This window comes from Balaenoptera borealis (assembly GCF_965194805.1).
Source record: "Balaenoptera borealis genome assembly, chromosome: 5".
In the NCBI taxonomy this organism is placed as follows: Eukaryota; Metazoa; Chordata; class Mammalia; order Artiodactyla; family Balaenopteridae; genus Balaenoptera; species Balaenoptera borealis.
Window position 1 is genome coordinate 6,769,199 of NC_138862.1, and position 26,584 is coordinate 6,795,782.

At 46.3% G+C, this 26,584-nt stretch overlaps 1 pseudogene across 1 annotated transcript; it reads right to left on the reverse strand.

Annotated features, from left to right (window-relative positions):
• Positions 1–21,244: 21,244 nt before the first annotated feature.
• On the reverse strand, positions 21,245–26,128 carry LOC309629471 (ubiquitin carboxyl-terminal hydrolase 1 pseudogene; annotated as a pseudogene). Its single transcript has one exon. The product of its transcript is annotated as a ubiquitin carboxyl-terminal hydrolase 1 pseudogene (transcript).
• Positions 26,129–26,584: the final 456 nt, after the last annotated feature.

Genomic DNA, 26,584 nt, shown 5'->3' on the forward strand with positions numbered 1-26,584 from the left:
CAAAGTGAATCAGTTATACATATACATATAGCCCCATATCCCCTCCCTCTTGCGTCTCCCTCCCACCCTCCCTATTCCACCCCTCTAGGTGGTCACAAAGCACCGAGCTGATCTCCCTGTGCTATGCAGCTGCTTCTCACTAGCTATCTATTTTACATTTGGTAGTGTATATGTGTCCATGCCACTCTCTCACTTCGTCCCAGCTTACCCTTCCCCCTCCCCGTGTCCTCAAGTCCATTCTTTATGTCTGTGTCTTTATTCCTGTCCTGCTCTATTCTCATTTTTAAGATGGAGCAACAGAGGGGCAGAAATAGTGCATGTGAAGGATTAGAGCTCCAAAGCGGACTTGTGGTCAGAACCAGACTGAAAACTCTTCCTATCGCTACTCGGTGGGTCGATCCCAAATGTGTCTAGAAGAGCCATTGGTGGAGACCATGAAGGTGGAGAGCCCTGGGGTGGGGGTGAGGGTGGGGATGGGCATTGGAGGGGAGAGGCAAGGGACGAGAAGGCAAGCTGATTTTCCTCAGGGCAGCTCCTGGCTCATGCTGCCACCGAGAAACCATCTCCAGCTGCATTAACTGCTCGGGGCAGGAGAGGAGAAAGGCTTCCCAGACCAAGAACATCATTCTGACCAGGTTTGGATAAGAAGAAAGGGTTTGAGGAGGAGGATTATCTTGGCGAGTTCTTGGAGAGAGTTGTCAGAGCGATTTGCAAATGAAAATCGACTTTGAAAACCATCACGTGTGTTATTCTGAAACGATTTTATGTAAAACTGGAAATGCCCACCCACGTGAACTACTTATTTTGGGGATTATCTGCTACACGTTTTAAATTCCCCCTGGGTCCCCTTTGCCACTGTTCACATATTGTAGCACCCTTGCCCCCAGGCTACAAGGAAGATGGGGAGAGGACAGAGGATGGGGTGGGGGATGACCACATGGCCCACATCAACCATTGTCACATGGTGGTGGGGGGAGGGTGGCCTCATAAAATACTGGACACCCAGTTACATTGAGATTTCATTATTTTTACAATATAAGTATGTTCCAAATACTGCTTGGGATATACTTATACTAAAAAAGTAATTCATTGTTTATCTGAAATTCAAATTTAACTTTTGGTTTTGCTAAATATGGTGCAGGGAGACTCTTTCAAATAGACTTAGCTGAGGTGTTATTCCCTTCCTGCCAAAAGCCCTGGTGTCTATGTATGGGTGTGTGTGTGAAGACACAAAATGCAACCCTTTGTTGCAGGACTGTAGAGAGTGAAAGAATCTTATAGCAGCGAGCAGCTACAGCAATGACTTGTGGGTGGGATACCTCGGCAGAGAGGGGGTCTCCTTAATTTTCAGCCTCAGACAGAACAGTGCATCCGTTAGAAACAGCAGGGAGTAGGTCTCTATACGCAGTTACTGAGGGCCATCCACTCGCGGGACTGCTATGGGTTGAATTGTGTCCCCCCGCCAAAAGATAGGTCGGAGTCCTAATCCCTGATACCTCAGAACGTGTCCTGCTTTGGAAATGGGGTCTTTGCAGATATAATTGGTTAAGATGAGGTCACTCATAGTGGCTTAGGATGGGTCCTATCCAATATGACTGGTGTCCTTATAAGAAGAGAAGCAGTAACTCAGGACACACAGGGAGATGCCATGAGATGACAGCGGCAGAGATGGGAGTGATTTGTCTACCAGCCAAGGAATGCCAAGGGCTGTTGGCAACGCCAGAAGCTAAAAGAGAGGTGGGGAGCGGATTCTCCCTCACCTCCCTTAGGAGGAACCAACCCTGTTGACACCTTGATCTTGAACTTCTGGACTCCAAACTGAGAGGTAAATTCCTGTTGTTTAAGCCAACCAGTCTGTGGTGCTTTGTCACAGCAGCCCCAGGAAACTAACAGAGTGGCCGTCATTTGATGGTCAGCAAAAAGACTGAGGGTGGTCTGCAATAATTTCAAGTCCTGAATTCAAGAAAGAGGCTTTTCCAACAACCAGCGGAGTGGGATACAAAAAACAGAGATGGTTCACCAGGATTAGTGACTCTAGACACAAAAATAAGAAGAGTACCTGGCCAGACCCAGGAAGGAGCTATTTCCGCCACCCACCATAGGCTTGGTGACACCAGAAATACATTTCAGGTATTCCTAACCTATGTGTGTGTCAGTGTGTGTAGATAAAAACTCCATTACATTATCTGTTGACTGCACTCTGTATATAATATATAATATATATTGACTGCATTCTGTATATAATATACAGTATATATTGACTGCGCTCTGTATATAATATATAGTATATATTGACTGCGCTCTGTATATAATATATAGTATATATTGACTGCACTCTGTATATAATATATAGTAAATGTTGACTGCACTCTGTATATAATATATAGTATATATTGACTGCACTCTGTATACAATGCCTTCCCCGGGAGGGGTCATACTCTTGATTGTCATTATGAAGTCTCAAACTAAAATAATTGCTTGAGATTCTGTCATCAAGGTGAGTAGATCAGGACAGTCAAGATGCCAATGTCAGTCTAATATCTAGGTCAGAGGAGCCTCCACCCTCTTAGGAAACGTGTCTTTCACATACACTCTGCTCAAGGGTGACGTGTGTTCTGTTCCACACTCCAACTCCATCAGTTGCTGTATATTCTGAAACTACAAAGTGAGTTTAGTGTGATCTTATATGCATTCAAATAAAAATCAGGTATGTTCCCCATCACTTAGGATAACTCCCAATCTCAATCGTTCAACTCTACTTCATTCAGCTCATCCACAAGCAAAAAGAGGTGATGAGTTTGAGATCAAAGTTCTTAAATTAGACAGAAGTGTTTATTCATTGCCCACTATGTGGAAATCCTAGGTGTCACCAGGCTTAGGTGTACCGGGTATACAGGTGTCTATACATTTGGCGTCATAGGGACTCTGGGTGACATTAATGGAAGGCTCGGTTGTTTTGACATGGGTTACAAATTAAGGTTGGGGGTCTGTCAGACCTTTGCTTACAGCCAGGGGTGAACATCCTCTACCCTCCCCACCCCGTCCCCCCACTGGGCATCATCTCTGAAGGACACTCATCCTTGAGTCGGGTTTCTTGTCTTTCAGCCATTTGGTTTTGGGTTTTTCAATTCTGTTCCTACTCTTTCCTTGGCTTTAGTGCCCTTTCTTTTCCCCATGTCTGTCCCCCAACTGTGCACATCATCTCTTTTAAGAGCTCGCCTCTTCCAGGAAGGCTTCCTGGAATCCCTCCTTTGCCTTACATCCTCATCGTTTATATAATCCATCTAAATAAATATACCATAGTTGGGTTCACAGTGATACACTGCTTTGCAATGTGTGTCTGATTCCACCAAAACCCTTTTTGGTCTCTTTTCAGAGTCCTCAAATTTCACTCTACGCCCAATGGGCCACTCCTCCCTCCTCCCCTTCCATGCATGAGCTGACACTCAACGCCTTTTTGTCCATTCACACATGACATGAGTCCACCTGTGATCTTCTTAAATAACCTTTATGACATTCATGTGAGTTAGGGAGAAAATTAACAGGAAAAATTGCAGAGCCACCTGGAGCAGTCGCCCTGCTTATCACTCGGGGTTTTATCCCATTTCCCCCATAATTAGGTTACTTGTGATGCAGCCAGCTAATTGCCCGCCCCACCCCCCAGAGAACTCCAGCGCTATCTGTGAACCCACACTGCCGTGATCTCCCCACTGCAGGACAGATGTCAGGTGTGGTTTCCTTCCCACACAAACATCTGCTCTGTTGTTCCAAGTCTCTCATGAGAGCCAGCTGGCTCAGACTAGCAAAGGGATGGGTTCTTGGGTGAGGTGCTGGGTCCTGCCAAGTTCTAGGCACCCGGCCTGGGCCTCTCAAACTGTGTGACCCATCATCCCTGACTGGCAGAGCCTCTGTGGTTGCATTTAGAAATAAGCCCCCAGGATACTGTGCTCACATGTTCTGGTGGCCTGGGGCAAAAATGGGTCTAGGGACCAAATGACTCTTGACATGGACGTGAATACGCTGAGTAATTTTTATTTTGGGCAGCCACAGCTTTTTTCCCCTTTTTTCTCACAGATGAATGAATGACCAGTGAGCCACGACCTGGGAACCAAGAGCCTCACGCACGTAGGGTGCACCCAGCTGTACTCACAAATGTCTTCAAGGGCTTCCTAGGCATTCCGGGGTCCTGACCCAGCCACCTCCTGGCCCCAGAACTTTCCCTGTGGGCCTGCAGGAGACCTTCCCCCCCGCCCCCAGGGACCGTGGTTGCAGCTTGTGGTAGCAGTTGATTTTTTTTTAAGCACATAATAATTTGCAGATGTTGGCTGTCACTGGCAAAGCCAGAGCAAAGTTCCAAATGCTAAACCACAAACACATATCATTTTTACCCTCTGATTCCCGGAAATGAGACAGTGTCACAATACAACAATTCACGAAGATGAATATGCCTGTTCCCTTTAGGCAGTGGACTGGTGCCGATCTGGTGGAGATTATTGGCTATATATCAATTGCATTGTTCTACAAAGATGGAGAGACATCTCTTTGCTTCTGGTTAGTGAAGAAGAAGATCACCTGTCTTCTTCATGTGACAGTGAATCTTTAAAAATTCCAGCCACACAGAGCTTATGTTGAAAGAGACACAACAGCACTTGTGTAGGTTTCTCATGTCTAAATCTGGAGTTCTTAACCTACTTTGTGCTTAAGACTCCTTAGGATTCCTTCAGCAGCCTGGAGAAGCCTAGGATGGCTTCTCAGAATAAGGACTTAATTATATAGGGTTACCAAGGAAACCATTATGCTGAAACACAGTTCACAAAATATTACAGAAAACCAGAACTGTGAAATGGTAATCCATGTGCTTCTTTATTAATACATTAAAAACAAGATCGAGCGGTCTGCCGAATAACTACCATAATTTCAAAGGAGAGAGAAGCATGGAAGGTATGTAAGATTCTTGCAACGGCAGCAATGCAATATGAAAATATCTGTGGGTTTGGTGGTCACAGGCGTGGCAGAGCCTGTGGGCTTCGTTGCCTGTGCTTCTGAAGCAGGGAAATGCTACGTTCTGCTGGAGGTCAGTGAAAATAACAATAAAAATTTCTTTCCCATCCAAGTTTATAGACGGCTGGACTTCTAACTCAGGTAAGCCCCTGTGTTCTGTGCCCCGGTGGTGACGGCTCCAGACACATGTGGACGCTGCCTTGCCCCTGCTCTCCTGTGTGCAGATCCTTGCTTGGCCTTGCGGCTCTGATGACCTTTGACCTCCTTCCATTTCTGAGTCCTGGTTTATCTTCCCTAAGGTCTCTTGGTTGAACTGGGTCCTCGTGATGAGGCTAGAAATTTACCCCCTTCCAAGGAGTCAAACCCAATTGAGTGAGTTGGTTCTTCTTATATGGGTCTAAGCCCGTATAATGGGTCCACTCCATCTGAAGGAGTTTTTCCAAAGAAACAAGACATCGAATATGAAGCCTGGTTTTCAGCAAGGCAACCTACCTGCACCTGGGCTTTTTCTTGTGGCTGCTGTAACAAAGTGGCCCAAAACAATAGAAAGCTGTTCTCCCACAGTTCTGGAGGCCAGAAGCCCCAGATCAAGGTGTCAGCAGGGCCAAGTTCTCTGAAGGCCCAGGGGAGGATCCTTCCTGCCTCTTCCAGCTCCTGGTGGCTTCAGGCAGTCCTTGGTTTGTGGCTGCATCACTCCCATCTCTGGCTCTGTTCATGTGGCCTCTTCCCTGGGCATCTTTTCTGAGGGTACAATTCAGCTCACTAAAACACCCGAGTCAGAAATTGTCTATAGGAGTGATGCAGTGTAGAAACCAGGAAGAGTGGAGAAACTAAAAGTCTCCTCATCTTGCCGCCCCTCACTGGGCTGCCGCAGAACCACAAAGCCGGGCTTTCTGGAGAAACTGCACTGTGCCTGACATGGAGCCTGGAGCTCCTGTGAATCGTCTCACTAAGTCCTCACAACCACGTGGAGGTTGTATAGGGCTGTTGTATTCCCATTTTACAGGTGAGCAAATGGAGGCTCAGAGAGATTAACTTGCTCTCATCCACAAATCAGTCCTGGAGTGAATCCAGATAGCTTCATTCCCGGTGCTCTCATCAGCTGACCTGTAAGACCTTCCTGTGCCATCCAGGATACTAGACCCTTACTACATGTGACTATTTGAATTTAAAATTATTAAATCTAAATAAAATCTAAAATCCAGTTCCTCCATGGCAATGGAGGGGAGTAGCTACCATATTGGACAACACAGAAACAGAGAACGTTTCTGTCAGCACAGAAAGCTCTACTGGGTGGTACTGCTCTAGACCAATGTTTATATTTATCTTATAATACTACCTATATCAATGGCATAACAACTAACCAGAATCCTCAATTAACCAGACAGTTTATTCAACAAATAATCTTGTGGAGTAAGAAGAAAATGAGAGGCAGACAAATGGAAGAGAGATTTAAAAAATCCAACCACATTCTGAGTAATCCCGGGAGAGTGGCCAAGTGTAGCTCCACCTAGGAGCCCCGTGGTGTCATCATGGACCCCTGACCTCCGGGCGGCCGTCCTCATTCAAAAAAGCAAGAGTAAATTATATCCACTCCATTGCACTGACTAGGGCAAGAAGGTAGACCGGGCTTATGCCACAAATGCCCAGCTTTTGCAAAGATCTCCTTGAACTAGCCAGTAAAATGAACTTAAACTTCTTATTTTGGGGGCATTCCACTTGACCGAGTTTCATCTGTGTTCCCAGATTGGAGAGAAGAGGACCTGTTGGCCATTGGACCAACCAATTCTGCCATTTTCTTGCAGTTGGGGGATTTCTTTAATATCCACCTTGGTTTTATAGTGACGCCAGTGAAAATACATTCAAAACGGAGGCAGAAGTTCACGCTCCAATGATGACAGCTTGAGCAGACCTTGTTGGGGTCCTGGGTGAGGTGGCAGCTGGCGCTGGAAGAGACGGGGGTGTGGAGGGGCTACAGTGGACACCAGTGGCCAGAGGAGTTCACGGCCGGCACACTGGAAAGGAGATAGTGCAGTGGGCTCTGCTCAGGGTAGCTTAGTGCCTTTGGCTGGGGAGGGGGCTTGATAGGGATGGGGTGGGGAGGTGGCGGTATTGCTTTCATGAACTTTGCCCTCTGTAGGAAGGGCAGGTTCAAGCTGTAGGCAAGTTTTAGAGGCCACGGTAATCATCATTGCGCATCCTTGGTCCAGGTAAGGATGGAAAACCCTTTCTCGTGTTCTCTGATAGCTGGGGAAACTGAGGGAGTGTGTGATCAAGGCCCAGGACTGGTCAGTGGGTGAGCACACAAGTCAGAGGATAGAAGGTCTACTGGCGTCCAGCCAGGGCTCCTGCCTGGGGTGCGTCCCAGAGTCACGAGGCAGCTGGGGGCTGGGGGCTATTGTGGGCCCTCTCCTTATGCTCATGAAGCCTGGGTTCCTTTGTGCGCCCCTGGGTGGCTTCCTCAAGGAGAGGCTGCTGCTTCTGCATTTACAGTTTGCCACAAACCAAACTGTAAGGGCAGGGTCGATCTGGGGTCCCACTGCTCCTGGGAAGGGCTGGGGACTTCCAGTGTCTGGGGACATCTTTCCTCTCCGTTGTCTTGACTCATTTATGAAAGAGCAGCTCAAAAGCCTGTTTGTGACTTCTGTGTTTTCCTGAAAATGTGGGGATGTGCCTGGTCCCTCTAACCCAGGCACAGCAGAGATGTCAGAGGTCTGGGGTCTCTCAGATTCCTCTCTGTAAACACTCCCTCCCAGCCCTGGGAAGGAAGCATCCAGGGAAAGGGAGTTAGCAATGAGCCAAATGGGGATTTGCCAAAATGCCAATAAATGCTAAACACTCAGATGGGTGAGGTGGGAGCCCTGAACTTACACAAGCCACCCCCCAATCATTAAACCATGATTCACTGAGAACTTCCAAGTGCCAGGCATGGGGGAACAAGGAGGGAGCAGGACCAGACCCCAGGCCTGCCCTTAGGAAGCCTGAGGTCCAGGGAATGGGATCAGACCCCAAACACCCATTGCTTTGCTTTCCTTTCCACAGGTCCTTCCTCTCTCTTCAACTGAGACACCCAATCTCTTGCCGAGAAAGGGCCACTCAACATTTACTATGACTCTTGAAGTTCATGGTCTTGGAATGCAGGGCTTCTGATGGCCAAGCAATGTGTTCAATGCCAAAGCCACTCAGGAACTCAACGCGAGTCCCTGTCTAGTGGGATGAGGGGCGATGCTGCAGAAGCTGGGCTCCCGAAGGAAACTCCCCACCCCTGCCCTGGCCTGAGTGCTAAACCAAGGTGCAGTGTGTCTTAAAAGAAGTTAGGAAGGCTGTGGACTGTCATTCTGAAAACCAACTCCCAGTTTTGGCCAATCCAATCATAACTCCAGTGCTGAGCACCAGAAGTACCACGGCTGGGATGTCACCTTTACCTCCTGGTAGCTTCTCACCTGGGCCAGTCTGTCCAGTGCCTCCATAACACCTTCCAGCATCCGGGTAGCCACTAGTCTGACTCTGATGACTCTTGGTGTAAATGCCTCTGGATATTCACAGAGTCGGGGCTGGTTGTGGTTGAATTGCAAAGTCAAAGCCATGGCCATTGGGACATCCTTGGCTCTGAATGTAGGCAGCATAAGTAAAGACCAGAAGCAGTAAGGACAAAGTCTGATGCGCCATTGTGCAAAGGGTTGGTTGAGGGTCAGCCCCTCCTTAGGGGATTAGGAGCTGGGCCCCACCCTGGCTTCCTGGCAGCCCCATCTGCTGGGGAGGCTGAGTGGCATGGGAAGGGCTGGCCTCACGCCCTCCCCACCCTCTCCACCCTCTCTTCTCTCCCAAGTGTGGACGCACCACTGATCAGGCCTGGAAGCTCTCCTGACTGCCCAGGCTTGGGGCCACCTGCCTGTCCTCTGAGCTCTTACCCTGCTGTTCCCCTTGCCCAGAGAGCACTTCCAGACACCCCTCCCTGCATGAATCTCACCTGTCCATCAAAGTCTAGCTAAGATGCCTCCATCTCCATCAGACTTTCCCAATCACACCTTTGAACTATTGCACCCTTCAAATGCTTACCCTGTTTTAGGTTTGGTTGTCATGGTGATTCTCCTACTTGACTCATGGGAAGGGATTTCACTGAACTCCCTCACCTCCCCCAGAAGGTCTGGGTCTGAACCTGACCTGGGAAAACACTCAGTAGAAGGACTACCCCATCCTCTTTCGATTGCCTTGGTCGCAGGACAGCAAAATGCTGTTGCAGATGGCCTGGCTGGGTGCAGAGTGCATGGCAAAATACAGTTAAATGTGTTGACTTAAACTGGGTGGCGAATATGGTGACACAGTGAGAGAAGTAAAAATCCCACACTTTACAGTGTGAACTGCCCAAATTACCAAGGATAATAATAACAAAACATATTTCTAAAAGCTACGATTCTTTAAATGCCCCCAATGCACCAGGCAATTGATATACATGTTATAATTGACTCTTACAATAGCTCTGCAGTGCTCAGCCAATCATCATCACCTCCATCAGTATCATCATCATCACCATCACAACCATCATCACCATCACCACCATCAGTATCATCATCATCACCATCACCACCATCATCATCATCACCACCATCAGTATCATCATCATCACCGTCACCATCACCATCACCATTATCATCATCACCACCATCATCATCACCATCACCATTATCATCATCACCATCATCACCATCACCACCATCAGTATCATCATCATCACCGTCACCATCACCATCACCACTGTCATCATCACCACCATCATCATCACCATCATCACCATCACCACCATCACCACCATCAGTATCATCATCATCACCGTCACCATCACCATCACCACTGTCATCATCACCACCATCATCATCACCATCATCACCATCACCACCATCAGTATCATCACCATCACCATCACCATTATCATCATCATCACTGTCACCATCACCATCACCATTATCATCATCACCACCATCATCATCACCATCATCACCATCACCACCATCATCATCACCATCATCACCATCACCATTATCATCATCATCACTGTCACCATCACCATCACCATTATCATCATCACCACCATCATCATCACCATCATCACCATCACCACCATCAGTATCATCATTATCACCATCACCAACACCATTATCATCATCATCGCCATCATCATCACCATCACCATAATTACCATCATCATCATCATTGTCCTGTTGGGATGACCAGGGTTGGGGTAAATCGAATGACTTACCTGAGATCCCACAGCTCTTTAGGGTCAGAGCCAGCACCTCAACTTGTGTCCTTCTGCTGTTCAAATCCATGCTTTACCCAAATAGCCTAAAATCGCCTTGTAAAAATAATAATTATATTATTTATTTTTAAATGGATTCAATGGTTTTCCGTTCATTATCTCATTTGAAATAAAAGGAAGATTTCAGAAGTTATTATTACATATATTGTAATACCAGTTGAATCTAGTTCAAACCCTTGGTTTCCACCTGGCTGCCCATTGGGACCACCTGGAGATCTGGTTAAAACCAGCCTCTGATTCCTAGATCCCAGGGGGCCTCATCTTCCAGGCTACTCCTATGGGCAGCCAGATTCAGGGCCTCCGTCAAGCCAGGATGTGATCTGGCCCCAAGGCCAACATAACCAGGCTGACACTTTCTTCTCAGGGGACTGTTGGCCGTGGGCTTCATGGTCTGTGGGGAATTAGGACCCTTCTAATCTCCCCAGGTTCAGTGGGTGGGCCTGCTGTCCCAGAACCCACACACACACGGGCTGGCCTTCCGGGAATTTGCCTGGAGGCCTGATTCCAGGGAGGTGTCTCTTCCCTCCCCAGCCGCTTCTCCCTCTTTCTTAAGAATCTGTTTTGGTTTCATATGTTACCAGTCTGTTAATACATCCTTTTACTTCCGCAATTTCATGGGTGGAGGAAGTACATGTGGGGAAGAGGATTCCAGAGCAGGAGTGAGAGACACTGGCTTTGCACCTGGGCCGTAATGCTTAAAGTCCACATGGCCTTGAAAAACCCAGTTCTGGACGCTTTCTTTCCTCTTGTGTAAAAGACCCACACGCCTACCCTGCCTAACTCACAGGGTCACTTAGCTCCAGAGAACCATAAACGTCCTTTGAAAAATATAAGGTCTAATGCAGTGGGTGGTGGGATTGGGAGCAATGTAGCCCAATGGGACTGGCATGGTCTGATGTCATAGATGGCGTGACCTGGTCCCCTGGTTTGCCTGGGGCAGTCATGGTTCATACTAGTGACCCTTCAACTCTCAAAACTAGTAAAAGATACTATTAGCTTCAACATAAGCCCCAAGTCTTAAGATCTTGGACAAATCCCTGAATTTCTCGAAGTCTTAGTTTTCTACTCTATAAAATGGGAATCATAATACATGCATTTAGATGCATATTTTGAACGTCAGAAGAGATTCCAATTGAGAGCCCTTTATGAACTGGAAAAAATCATACAAGTAGTAGGTGTTATTATTGTTCAATCCAGGTGGTGTGAAATTTGGAGGCACCATTTCGTGTAAGCTCTGGAATTTGGTTCTTTGCCGAGGGTTATCCTGTCTCTCCTGTAGACTCTTTCCTCCTCTGGCCCAGGAGGCCACTTGCTTTCCCAGTTACCTTGTCTGAAAACTAGAGGGACTGGCGTCCGGATTTCTGAGCTGCCTCCCAGGGTTGACATTCTATGATTTCACAATTCTTAAAATGTTTGGCCCGCTGGTATGGGTTGGTTGTTTTCTTAAGAACAAAGAAAGCCAGGCAACCTAAACATGAAATCCAACCCCAGCAGTGCATTGCATGGACTTTGAAAACAGCATTAAGCAGAATGGTTATGTCTAATACTGAGCCTGCCGGCCTTGCCAGGGCCTGATAACTGGAATCAGATGTCTGAACTTGATATACACCTGCAGGTACAGTTACGGATTTTAATCCACCGAGCTCTGTTGTTGAAGCTGCTTGAGGACATTCAGTAACTTTCTTTAAAAGCTTGTGTTATATGACTCTTTGTTTCCCCAAGAAAAATTACTCACGTTGTATTACAACTGACTTCAGCACTTTGGCCTCTGGTCGAGGGATTTTTTTTGGTTTGGATTTGTTTTGCTTTTGTAGAGTTTCCATGCAATCTCTGGGGATGTCTCCCGGCAATTAATTAACGTGCATTATATGTTTGGGGATTGTCTTTCGTTTCTTCCCTGCATTGGACAATGAGATTACTGGAGGGAGTCTGGCTACAAGTTTTACAGATGGAATCTGTGGGTGCAGGCTTCTCAGAACCTGGGCTCCAGGGACAAATAATAGAGATGAGAGAGAGAGAGAGACTCTTCACATCCAGGCCAACCATCCTAGGGCAGCACCCACCCTTGGGTCAGCCCTGAGCCCAGGCTCTGCCTCTCAGGGATGGCAGGTCACCATGGGTCCCCTGACCAGACCCACACCAGGAGAGGCTGGCTGATGAGCACAGGGGCTTGAGTATTTTGCCCCCGACTTGAGTGGCTGCCTTGCTCTTCGCTGACAGACCATAGCTGCAAATCCCTCCTGGTCCTCTCCACCGGGTCAGATGAAGTCACTGCTGTGTCTGCTTTGCAAAATACAGTGGAATAAAGCAAACCGGCAGAGGCCTCTTTCCTCTACGTGGCTTTTCTGTGGTGTGGGTGGTATTTTCCTCCGTGCTCCATCCCGAGGCCAGTCCTGACCCTCACTCATGGTCAGAGCCCACACCCTCGGGTTCCCTCTGCAGGGCGACTGCTCAGAGCACCTCTGTTCATTGTTGGTTTGGGGGTCTGTGCCGAAGATGTCAACTGTGGTCACCCAGCCTCTGAAGTTCTAGGCTGCATCAAACCCATTCTGCATTCCCATTCCCATTCTCGTGGGAAGTCCAATTTCTCTGAGCTTCTGCTTCAGCTGAGTTGCTTCCCTTCAGGGACCATCTCATCAGCTTCTTCTGCCATCCCCGTTTCTCACTGTGGTGGGTGTGCACCCTGGGTGGCCAGACATGGAGTTCCAGATCTTTCCTCTACAAATAACTCAGCAAAGTGTTGTGTGATTTGGCCAGTGGCTTGGGGAGCTGGAGCACTTATGCTCCAGCAACACCAATGACTTTGGAAAGAACTATTTCTGTGCCCAAAACAGTCCCCCTTTGCTCAGGGCCATTTGCTCAGCTGCAACTCACCTCCTCCTTGTGGTTTTCGGCTCCTTCACCATCTCCCCTTCCTTGAAAAAGCCCTTCCTGGCTCTTTCTCCTTCCCAAATTCCTCAGATAACCCCCAGTGCTGCAATTTACCTCCTTCTTTTACACTAACCCATGTCCTTAGGTTCTCAATTTCTACCCCGAGCAGCTGGATCGAGATGTTTGGATAAACAGAGACAGCCGCTTCCCTAAAAGATAACCCTGGTAACCTAAATTTTTTATTTTTATTATTTTTTTCTTTTCCACTATGATGCATTACAGGATATTGAATATAGTTCCCTGTGCTATACGGTTGGACCTCATTGTTTATCCGGCCTATATATAATAGTTTGCATCTGCCAACCCCAAACTCCCAATCCATCCCTCCCCCACGCCCCTCCCACAAGTCTGTTCTCTATGTCTGTGAGTCTGTTTTGCAGATAAGTTCATTTGTGTCATATTTTGGATTCCACATATAAGTGATACCATATGGTATTTGTCTTTCTCTTTCTGACTTTGTTTAGTTTGATCATCTCTAGGTCCATCCATGTTGCTGCAAATGGCATTATTTCATTCTTTTTTATGGCTGAGTAGTTATTCCATTGTGTGTGTATATATATATATATATATATAGAGAGAGAGAGAGAGAGAGAGAGAGAGAGAGAGAGCACATCTTCTTTGTCCATTCATCTGTTGATGGACATTTAGGTTGTTTCCATGTCTTGGCTATTGTAAATCGTGCTGCTATGAATATAGGGGTGCATGCATCTTTTTGAATTAGAGTTTTTTTCTGGATATATTCCCAGGAGTGGGATTACAGGATCCTATGGCAACTCTATTTTTAGTTTTCTGAGGACCCTCCATACTGTTCTCCACAGTGGCTGCACCCATTTACATCCCCACCAACAGTGCAGGAGGGTTCCTTTTCTCCACGCCCTCTCCAGCATGTGTTATTTGTAGACTTGTTCGCGATGGCCATTCTGACCTGTGTGAGGTGGTCTATTCTGGTAAACTTAAGATAGTACATTTTTGGAGATGTCTACGACACGGGTTGGCTGTAGGATGGGAATTTAAAGTCACGTTTATTTGTCTGATCAGTATCTATCAAGCATCCACTCTTGGGGGCGGAAGGACTCTCTGTCTCCAGGAGCTTTCAGGCTCATAAGAGAGACAGTCCTAGTGAGCAGCGTTACTAGCTGAAGCAGAGCATCTGCTGTGCCCAGAGGGAGGTGGAGCAGTGCTGCTGAAAGTTCCAGCGGGGGAGTCAGGGAAGACTTTGCTGCAGGAAGAAGCCTTCAGCCAGACCTCAAGCATGTTGGAAATGGAGAACTGGAGGGAAGGGAGGGGACAGGACCCCCAGGTGGAGTTCACAGTATCATCCAAGGCTCAGAGGCAATGCCATAACAGAGTTCAGAGGCTGTGTTGGCAGTGAAAGCGATGGTTAGACTTCCAGTTTCTTGTCCAGCACGTGGGGAGCTTGGGGGTCATCCCTCTCACCCACACAACAAGAGAAACACTTAACAAACTGAAAGTCAACAACCAGATACAGAGAACCTGGGAGCAGAAATGCATGAGCAGAAACGTCCCTGAAATGAGTGTTGGGTCCTTTTACCCAGCGCAAGATGTCTGGCTTTCAATAAAAAATTACAAGACACACTAAAAGACAAAAAGGAGTTTGAAGAGACAGAACAAGCATCAGATCTTGACTTAGATATGGCAGATGACTTCGCTCTGATGGAATCATCAGAGCGGGAATTTAAAACAGCCATGATTAAGATGCTAAGGTCTCCAGTGCACCAAGTAAAAGGAACGGAGCTTAGCCTGGGGCCAGGCTGTGGGGAACCTGAGTGCAGGTGTGTGTGCACACACCTCAGGTGGCAAGGGCTGTGCTCACTGTTCCCAGCAGGACACTCCTCTGCTCAGTCCTTACAGGCTGCCTGAGACCGGCCAGGCATGGGCTCTTCTAAACCACTGATTCTCCTTGTTCAGCGACCCCAATGCTCAGGTTGGCAAGGACAGCAACAACATAAAAAAGGTCTGCTGGCTTGGCCTTTGGGTGAGGTCAGGATTCAGCTGAAGTCTGGCTTCCTGGAGTTGAGGGCAGGAAAGTGGGCTTGGTGATAGCAGCCTGATGAAAGCAATGACTTTTTATTGTTTGAGCAGAAAGATGTCAGACCAGGTCATCCTTCCTTCCTTCCTTTTTTCAGTCATTCAACATTTGTTGCCAGGCTGAGAGAACACATCACTTACTCTCTTAGCCCTGATGAGAACTGCCCACCAATAAAGGCAATCTTAGGAAGATGGGGACTAGGGCCATACAGTGGTGTAGTCTGGTTGCCATGGGGAGATTAGGAGGTTCAGCGGGAGGAGAGGGTAATGAGTCTTGGGTCCAGAGGATGGCCAGTCCTCTACCCTTGGAGGGGGTGTTGATTTTGCCTTCCCAGACTCCTACCCCCTCTCCTGATGTCAGACCCACCCCCGACCATGGGGTGGGCGGGATTGCACCCAGCTGGCCACTTGTCTATGAGGGCAGATTCAGATGCAGTGACACCACCAGACATAAGGAAGTGAAGCAATCAGCAGCCACTGGGGTCTGTCCCCAGTGTTCTCTCTAATAAATCTGCTACCCCAGCATTTCAATGGGGAATTTAACTGAGTCCTAACCCTTCCTGTGAGAGATTTTCAAGTCAAGCCCACAAATACTCTTGTACATCCACTGCAAGGCAGTGCTGCACCCTGACGCTTTAGGCTTTTGCCCCCCCCACCCCCCAAAAAAGCAAAGGCGCTGCCTGGTATCACATCATCTCCCTTAGACTCAAAAAATTAGATTTCCATTAAAAGCAAATTAGAGTCACAACAAAAACACACTTTTTGTACAGCTGCCAAAAGCAAAGGGAGCCCCTCCTCCCAGCTGGTCACCCACCATGCAGACCCCCTCACTGGCTGAGTTTGGGGAAGTGTGTTTGGTTTTGGGGTTGTACCCATTTGCCACTTACTAGCTGTGTGACCTTGAGCGAGTCACATACATTTTCTGAGCCTCTGGTTCTTATTCTGTAATGAGGCCCCCGAATATCCGCTTGCAGGGCCATTATGAAGATGAACGGTAACAGCTGCTGTTTCTGAGGCTCCCCCGGGCCAGCCTCAGGCTGAGCCTTTCACACCTGCTGACCCAGCAAATCCCCACACTGACCCCAGGAGCAGGCTTGGTTATTATCCCTTTTCAACAAAAGTAGAGGCTGAGGCACAAGGTCACGTGGTTCTAAGGGGTGGAGCTGTGGTTTAATCCCAGCAATCCAGCTCTAATGGATACCCTCACCTCTTTGCCACGCCCCCTTTTGTAAGGTGAGTGCCCACCAGGTAAGCAGTACCAGGTATGGAGCGAACATCGTTCATGTCATTTTCTCAGCGTCTATGGAGACTCTCTGTAGCCCAGGCCCTGACACAAAGGATGGTCTCCAAAGGGTGGTTAAGGTCAGCCCTGTGAGGTGTGAGTCTCAAGAGTGGGGCTGCCATGGGGTTTATAGGTAAAGAGAGTGCAGGATCCTATCTAGAGAGCAGCTTTCCGTTTCTGTGTCCACAAAACAGGTATAGGAGCTGTTAGTGCCATTTCCATGGTAAGCAAGGACGCCCTTGGGTAAGACAGAATCTTTAACATTTAATGTTGTTTCTTCATTTCTGTTTGAAAACAGGCTTGGGTCAATCCAGCTCCTGTTTCATAGGACCCGAGAAGAGACTATGGCAAAAACATTGATAGGAACTGAGAGAATAAATGACAAAAAAATCCAGGATCAAAGCTCTGATCCCATTTCCCATTCAGATGATCCTCCCAGAGAGACATAGAAGGACATTAGCATGCGCGATTTAAGAGCGAACGGCTCTGAAATTGACACGACCTCTTTGGTTCAAATGAAATGGACCCCTTTGTACCCAAATCCATCACTGGCCCTAACCAGGAACTTCCAGGTTTAGACACATGGCCTGTTTGTTAAAGGCTGTTCCAAGGCTCTGTCCTCTATGTGAGTCAAGGTCAAGGCTGACTCCATACGAAGCCCACTCTGTGAAGATGCCCAGTATGAGGTCAGATGAGAGCTTCACCTTGCCTTCCGGGACAGAAAGGGTTTGAAACAGCTGAGTCTGTGCTATCCTTCCTCCCCCTTGGCTTTGAAGTAGGTGTGTGGACGGGCCAATGTTCCAGAAGGCAGACTTGGGGCTGCCTGGGGCTGTTTCTGGGGGTTGGGCAACCTCTCACGTGTCATTGGACCTCCCCAAACCTCATCGGCCAAAAGAGGTAGTCACCATGGAGAGTAACATAGCCATACGTCACTGGGTTTTTACTGGAATAAAATAACACTCGTCTTCCGATTTTGGTGGATGACTGAGCCTATTTAAATTGCCAGCTCAGCTTCACTTATTTTCTCCTGAACGTGATGTCATGCTTATGGATGGCCCAGGAGATTGTATTCTCCGCAAACCCAACGGGAACCGTGGGGCTGAGCCCAGCTGCACTTTCCCTGCCCTCTCTCCTTGCTCCTTGCAGAGGTGCCCTGTCTGGCCTCTGTGGGCGCTGCTCTCCTTTTCTCCTGCTCAGCCTGAGGTCTGAGCCTGTTAACCACAACAATTTGAGGGCTAGTTTTATGAGATTGCTAGCTCTCTTTGCCCAGGCATAATTGCCCAGCAGGGTGGAAACTGGCGTTTGGCTCTCCTAAGGGTGTAGAATTCCAGAATCAATCGTGGCTCTCATTTCTTTATTGAACACACTAAACTAGCCCAGGGGTTCTCAGCCTCGGTGCTGCTGACATTCTGGGCCCGGTTGTTCTTTGTCATGGGGGCTGTCCTGTGCATTGTAAGATATTGTGCAATGTGTCTGGCCTCTCGATGTTCTCTGCTCTGGACCAGAACATTCGAACTTTCATGTGGCTTCAAGACATGGGACCTAGAGGCTTAAGGGCATCGTGACCCATCCAGGACTCAAGTGGATGTTTTCATAATCACAAAACACAAGCCAGGATGCTAAGAACTATGATCCCCAAAATGACCGAGTCTGGATTACAATGCCTTAAGGTATAATAAGAACCACCCTTTGATTCTTGGTCTGGTCACTTTGGGGTAGGGGAGGTACTGCGATTCCAGTTCACGAGGAAAGACGCCTTAGCTGCCTTTATTCCTTCTCCCCAGGGTGATGATTTTCTATAGAGGACCTGTCAGGTAACAGGACCTCTTGGTTATTTAATAATGTCATGAAACTTCCCCCCAAAATCTCAAAACCAGAACAAAATCACTGAAACATGAAAAACAAGTGTCTACAATAGGAAAGGTGGTGGTCGTGATGTCAAAGGCCAGCGAGGAGATTTCTATCCCAGAAATTAGGAGGAGCCAGGGATTGCTCGTTACTGGGAGGATGTACCCTTCAGGCTTGCCCTGCTCCCCATACCTGTGCCGTGATTCAGGTGTGGTCACAGATGGGCTGGGCAGCAGTGTAGGTTCCAGAATTTCTCCCAAGGAGAGGCTTGGGGATATAATCTGGTTGAAGGAAAAGGTTAAGTTTGCACATCAAGTTGACAAACTCCTACTTAGACATCATGTTTCAGATCAATAAAAGGAGCAAGAGGGTTTTGGCCACATTTTTAAAAGATTAAGAAAATCAACTCTAAATCAAATAGTGTTATTTTCATATTCTCATTTTTTTCAAGGGGGTGGCACTGAGGTTGCCGATGGAAAGAAAAGCAGAGCCTGATGTGCATGTCCCCAAGGCCTTCTTGGCTGGACAACTGCAGGTTCCCTCCTGCAGTCGGGGAAAGGCTTCCCCCAGATGGCCATCTTTGTGTCTCTCTGCCTGCCCCCCTTTGCAAGGACACGATGTGAAGTAGTGTCCCTTACTTCCTGTATTTTCCGCTTTTTCTCTGACTCTGCGAAAGTAGCCTGGGTTTATATCCAAGTCCTATCATTTGATAGCCATGGGTGACCTTCAACAAGTCACTTTCCCTCTCTACGTCTCAGATTCTTCATCCATAAAATGGGGACCAGGATAATCCCTACCTCGTAGGGTACTGTGCAGATTAAATAAGGTAATGCTGGGAAAGCAGTTGCCACAGTGCCTGGCATATTTCAAATGTTCTCATTGCACAGTTATTATTAGGAGTAGAAGTTGTAGTCATACTAATAGGTGTCCATTTATGTGCTCTTATCAGCCCAGTGGCCTGCAGGAGAGGCCAGAGTCTTGGGGAGTCTTTAATTTGCCTAGAGGCACTAACGAATTGCCATCTTTGCTGGAAAAAAAGACTGTTGAGCTTAGTTGTTCTCTGGGCAAGTTCATAAATAAATGCCCATTTGAGATTTGGGGCAAACACACTCTTTTAATCATTGAAAAATGCAAATAAATTATTTCCCCCAAAGACCACTGTAATAGTCAGGACAACCTAGGCTTACGCTGCTGCAACAAACAGCCCCAAAATTTCAGTGGCATAATATGTAAAAGTTTATTTCTTGCTCATTGCAAGCCCATCTTAGGTCAGCAGCGGTGGGAACTCTGCTCTACATTATCACTCAGGGTCCCTGGCCTCACTCGCTGGAAGTTTGCTGATTGCCATGACAGGGGAAGGAAGAGAGTGGAGAATTGCACAGGGCTTGTCATTGCCCCAGCCTGGAAGTGACACATATCACTTCTATTTGCATTTCATGGGCCAGAGCGGGTCGCACAGGCTGGGAAGGGCGGGCTCCCATCTCCCCAGCAAGGTGGGGGGATGGGATGCGAGCGAGCACAGCTGGCCTCCACCGCTCCCAGAAACCACAGGCAGGGCCAGGGGCCCTTTGGCCAGTGAGGTGTGTTGAGAGCAGGAGTCCACAAACATTTTCTAAAGGGCCAGAGAGTAAATATTTTAAGCTTTGTGGCCATCGAGTCTTTGTCCCAACTGCTCATCTTTGGAAAACAGCCATAGACAATGTGTCAACAAATGGACGTGGCTGTGTTCCAATAAAACCTTCTTTACAAAAACAGGCGGGCCATAGTTTGCTCAGCCTGGTTTAGGGTAAGATCATCCCTTAGAAAGCCCCAGCTGAGTTTTTAATAAAAACATAACATTCCAAGTGAAGCTTCTCATTTGTCAGAGGGGTAGGGCTCCTACGAGGAGTTAGACAAAGTGAGAGGTGTGTGAATGTGTCAGAAATGACCACAGTCAGGATTTCAATAACCTGGATGTCGAGATGTCAAGTTTCTACCCTTGACCCACAGATTCTTAAAGGACCTCAGTTATTCCTACGACATTTTCAAGAGAAGGAAACTCCCTCAATGTTCTGGAACTGTTAGTTTCTTATTTGAAGTGGCAAAACATGACATTTTAAAGCAGAGGAGAAAAGATAGCAGCTGCAGTGTCTTCTTTTTTTTAAAATTTATTTTATGAAGTATAGTTGATTTACAATGTGTTAATTTCTGCTGTACAATGAAGTGATTCAGTTAAACATATATACACATTCTTTTTCATATTCTTTTCCATTATGATTTATCATAGGATATTGAATATAGTTCCCTGTGATACACAGTAGGACCTTGTTGTTTATCCATCCTCTACATAATAGTTTGCGTCTGCTAATCCCACACTCCCAGCCCTTCCCTCACCCATCCCCTCCCGCTTGGCAACCACAGGTCTGTTCTCTATGTCTGTGAGTCTTTTTTTGTTTTATAGATAGGTTCATTTGTGCCATATTTTAGATTCCACATATAAGTGATATCATACGGTATTTGTCTTTCTCTTTCTGACTTACTTCACTTAGTATGTTCATCTCTAGGTCCATCCATGTTGCTGCAAATGGCATTATTTTGTTCTTTTTTATGGCTGAGTAGTATTCCATTTTGTATATACACCATACCTTCTTTATCCATTCATCTGTTGATGGACATTTAAGTTGTTTCCATTTAGGGTGTCTTGGCTATTGTAAATCGTGCTGCTATGAACATAGGGGTGCATGCATGTTTTTGAATTCTAGTTTTGTCCAGATATACACCCAGGAGTGGGATTGCTGGATCATATGGCAATTCTATTTTTAGTTTCTTGCAGTGCCTTCTTTTTTTTTTTTTTTTTTAGTTGTTAAGCAGTTTAAATTTTATTGACCTCCTGGTTTTTTTAAAAAAGTTAAATTTAAGGTGACATCTCTAAGTTTGAGGTCACATCTCTAAGTTTGATGCACTATATACAGATTGTGCAGAGCATGACTACAAAGAGATACAAATTAGTCCAGGCTGGAAAAGATTTACTAGAGTACAGAATCATTTTCATAAATACATATAAAATTCTTGTGAAGATAGAAGAGGACTGACTCTTCAGGTTTTCTGAGACACTTTTCAAAGTGATTCAAGGCACAAAATGTGCACTATTGTGAATACATACAAGTGCCTCTAATACAGCCCATCATGTGCCTCTAATACAGCCCATCAAAGATTTGGCTTCATGACTTACAAAACTAAATGTACTGAAATGAGATTCTGCTTCTTAGCTGAAAAACCACAGGACCTATAAACATCATGTAGATAATTATTCCAAAATATGGAGATACAAATACAAGCACTTTATTTGAAAAAGCAAACATGAAAGGTAGGTGTAAATTCAAAGTGTTTAAATGCTTCCATTTTGAATAATTCAATTAAGAACCTATACAAGTTTGTTCCCAGAAGCTAATGCATCAATCACTAGTCTCCACTAAGGAAAATGAATTCTAAAAATTAACATGGTTTTCAATAATTCAAATTTCACTATTTATATAAAAACGTAGAGAGACCAATAATATCCAATAGCTTCAAAAGATAAGCTAAAGACTTTTTTGATGTAATCAATTTACCGATGTTTGTCCAGGTCTGTTTAATATATACACAAGGAAAATACACTCACTCTATAATTTCTTATAAAACAGCAAGTAAGGAGTAGATGTAGGAGATGTAGAAGGGGAAAGAGAATTCAGAAAGTCCTTCTCTTCAGTAACTTTCACTTCAGAATCATCAAAAAGCAACCAGTTCCCCTCATACTCGTTTAAGCTTTGCACTACATATGAAATTTTGTTTTCAGTGCCACTCATGTTAATGCCTGTTTGGTCACTGGATTCCTTGTTTCTATCAGATTCATGGGTCCCATTAGTATTGTTAGTCTCAGAGTTTCTATTTTCAGCAAATGCTGTACTGGCAATTTTATCAGGATTAGATGCTTTGCTGTATAACTCATAATCTGCTTTGCTCTTTTGTCCTCCAAGAAGTCCAACAGCGTCTACATTTTTTTTGTTCAAAACTTTACTTGGCTGGGTATTTCCACTGACTCTAATCGACACTTCTTCATCGTCATAATTTTCGACCACACCCCTTGCTTCCTCCTCATTCAATGGTTCTGGCTCACCTATTACACACGTTTGGTCGAACACAAAATTTTCCTTATCTAGTTCTAAACCGTTAAGGTCAGTGACTTTAACAGAAGCAGTATAATGCCCGCTACTAACTGTAATGCCACTATGCATCACAACTACAAATAATCCATAGCTGTCATCGGTTGACTCTGTGCTCCATTCTTCTAGTGACAGTTTAAGAGGTGCCAGTAAAGGAGTGTTGATCTTGGAAAGTCCACCACCATAACAGTCAAACTCCAAGCCACTAGCAGCAAAGCACTTCAAATGAATAGTTATAACTTCAGGCATTTTGTCAAACAAAAGACTTCATTCAGCTTCAGTATAATGATGGCAATTTTCACAGAAATATTTATCTTCTCCAACAATCCTCTCCACTGAAGCAAACTGTGAAATTGCCCATCTCAGGGTCTTCATTTCTGTTTTTGGCTCTGGAGAAATTTCAGAACTCTCCTCTACTTTGGAAAGTTCATCTTCTTGCACTGGTACACCGATGTCTTGAAAATCTTCTCTTCTTTCTGTTAAACTTTCACATTCTAAGCAATGAGTCCTTAATATCAGCTGACCTTGAAATAATTTCTCCACTAGCTCAAAACCAATTTGCTCTGCACCTTTGTTTATGGTCTTAACTTCATTTAAGGCATAACATTATTCCCTGGAGATTCAAGTCTACAACAATTAGTTGTATTATCATTTTCACACGTCCCCAAGTCCTCTTCAAGATCATATTCATTTTCTTTAGTTTGTCTTTTGGATTCTTGGTTTGTTGTTATTTTACCCAAACTACAGAATTTAGAAATAATGCTGGGTTACTTAGCTGCAGACTTTAACCAGTTTATTTTAACTCTTGATTTCTTTTGTGAGGGTCTTGCACTCTCATTTTCAGAAATGTACTTGGGGATTATTTTAGGAGGAACATCTAATGAATCAACTGTAGCTTTTCTTTTTGATCTGGCTTGCCTCTGGTTTTCTTCCAAAGATTGGTGTTCTTTAAAGACTTTAACTTTTTTCTTCATGTTACCAAATTCAGTGTCACTTTTCCTTTTCCCATTTACTTTTGGCAATTTTTCTTTATGGTCTTCAGAATGCCTCATATTGTCCATCTCCATGCTGTTATTACCACTCATTTCCTCTTTCTGATGTTTTTCTTCTACCTTAGTAGATAACTCTTCCACATTTTTTACTTCTTTTTTTAGGGGTTGGCATGTTTCTTGAATGTTTCCCAACATGCACTGTAATACTCCCTGTGCATCATGCTGTAGATATCCTTCACACATAGGGCTCTGAGTTCCCTGAGTGTGTTAAGTAGTGACCTTGGCTGAGTAGCAAGTTCATCAGTATATTTCTCTGGATTTAAGAGAAAACTAGCCTGAAGCTGTTCGACTGAAATGATCAAGGACTGTAAGCTACATATTAGTTCATAACTTGCCGAAGAATCTTCTTTGCAATTTCCCTTATCTTTTGGACTGGCTTCATCTTTTAGGGCTTCTTTCTTCCTTGAAATAATATTAAATACGTGCTTCACTCCAGATTTAAAACCAGGACAAAAATATAATACCTGAAGTGTACTACTAAGATAACAAGTATTGCCGAGGTTATTCAGTCCCACAAAGGATAACAAGTTTTCTCTCTTCTCACAGTTGATAGGTGAGGACTGCTGCAGGAACAACTCGATCGATTTCAGATCCTCTACATTCAGAAGGTTTTTCTTCCTCTTCTTGAGAATCTGTGAAATCCAAGGCTCTCTTGGTTTTCCTTTTTCTGAAAAAGCTTCAAGGAAAGTCTGTGTTTTTTTGTTTTTTGTTTTTGATGGACTACCTCTTGAAAGCCCGTTACTTTCACTAGGTATGACAGCAGGCATTTTCTCTTCAAATCCCATGTAGTTGACAAGAATTAATTTATGCAGGGACCTGGTAATCACCCGTCATATCTGGTCATGGCCCAGAGCGAGGTCCGCGGCGAGAGCGGGGGCGACAGCGGAGCCCCTGCCCCGAGCCTGCGGGGGCCCGCGACCCACGGAAGAGCGGGCCCATCGCCCTCCCCGCCGGGGAGTGACCGTCCGCTCTCAGGAGCGGGAACCCGGCCGCCGCTGGATCCTGCCTGACGCCGGCCCCGACTACCTTCCCGAAGCGGCGCCGACCGGGACGCCAAGGAGCCCCGCTCGCCGCCGGCGCCCGGACCGCGGGGCCCTTCTTCACTCCACCGCCCACGGGCACTTGGCGCTTTTCCGCAGTGCCTTCTCAAGCAGAATTTATTTCACCTATGACCTATGTATTTTCAAATATTTCAAGTGTTCTAAAAATGCCTTTGGAAGTTTCTTAAAGGAGAAGCTGAACTTAGAAATTGCTTCTTCCCCTCCTGTAATGTTCCCTCTGCCCTTCTGAGTTCTGCCTGAAACCAGAGTAATAGAAGAGATTTACAAGAGGATAGGAAGAGAAGTGTATTAAGATGTATACCGCCTGTGTACACGGGAGATACCAAGGAAAATGAGTAAACCCCCCCGGGATGGCCCAACCCACCACCTTCTAAACCATCTTCAGCTACAGACAAAGAAAGATGCGGTTGGGGAGAGGGGAGGCCGGTTACAGGAGGTGATGGGAAAAGTGTCCTACAAGGGCAGATTGTTCTGCAGGTTTAAGTCGGGCCTTCTCCATTTACAAGAGCTTCTTGTAATTTATTTATTATTTATTTAAGTTGATAACTTTTATTATTATCAATACTATACATAGCTTCTCCCAATATTTCATGAATGAATTTTCATTTATTTATTTAAATGTCTATTGCGGTATAGTTGATTTACAATATTGTGTTAGTTTCAGGAGCACAGCAAAGTGAATCAGCCTTCTCTTCCAGGTAAAGAGAGAGGCACCCTTGTAAATGGAGATTTCCTTTATACATGTAAATTTTCCTTGCACAAGGATAACCTCTACTCTGTTTTCAAAGCTTTTCCTCTATCTGTAGTTTCTCAAAAATAACCAGCTCAAAATAATCCTCTGCCAAAGAGATGCCTTCAGGGGTGGCATCTTCTGCTACCCTCACCCGCTGCTTCCCTAAATACCCAGGGAGCGCCCCAGTGAGCCGAGCCCTGTGCTAGACGAGGGGACATGGACAGTGAGACAGGCAAGGTCCGTGTTTGCACCATTCAGGCAATAGACACGGAAGCACGACCTGTTAGACGTCACTGAGGGCAACCAAAAAGCAGACTAAGCGAGAGTGGAGTTGAGTCTTTAAGGAGAGTGGCATTTGAGTCTAAGTGGAGGCTATGGGTTGGTTCAGTTTCAGAAAGGCAGCCATTCTGGTCATGTTAAGCAGAACGGGATTTCATGCGGGGAATTAGGTGCTTTCAGAACCCTTTGAAGGCCCTGGGCCACCCAGATGGCCTGCCAGGAGCTGTACCTACTGCCGCTATCAGGAAAGTGGGGACCCAGCAGCCGGTGAGGGGAGCCTGGCTCAGGAAGTCGTCGGAGGCTGCGTCCAGGGATCTGGAAGCTCCTGGAAATGCCCCTGGAGGCCCCCAAAGCTGGGTCTGGCCACTGCTCCCACAGAGAAGCCTTGGAGGCTGGGCAGGACTCCCGCTCCGGTCCCCGTGCTGCCATCACTGTGCTGCAGGATAGCTCCAGTGCCCCCCCTCCCCCTCCCCCTCCCCCCTTCCCCTCCCCCTCTCCTGCAAGTGCACGGAATCCCAGCCCTGGGGGTTGGGAAAGGTGGTGGTTGGCTTCCCACTGCAGCACTCCTAGGGCTGTTGTGAGGAAGCACCACACACTGTGTGGCTTGAACAATAGATAGGTGTTGTCTCACAACACCAGGGGCTGTACGTCTGAGACCAAGGTGTCAGCGGGGTTGGGTCTTCCTGAGGGCTGTGAGGGAGGACGTGTTCCTGGCTCACCACCCCCCGCCCCACCCCCAGCTTCCAGGGATTTGCTGGCATCACACCTTCTCTGCCTTCATCGTCACATCATGTTGTCCCTTGTGTTCCTGTCTCTGTGTCCAAATTTCCCTCTTTATAAGGACGCTTGT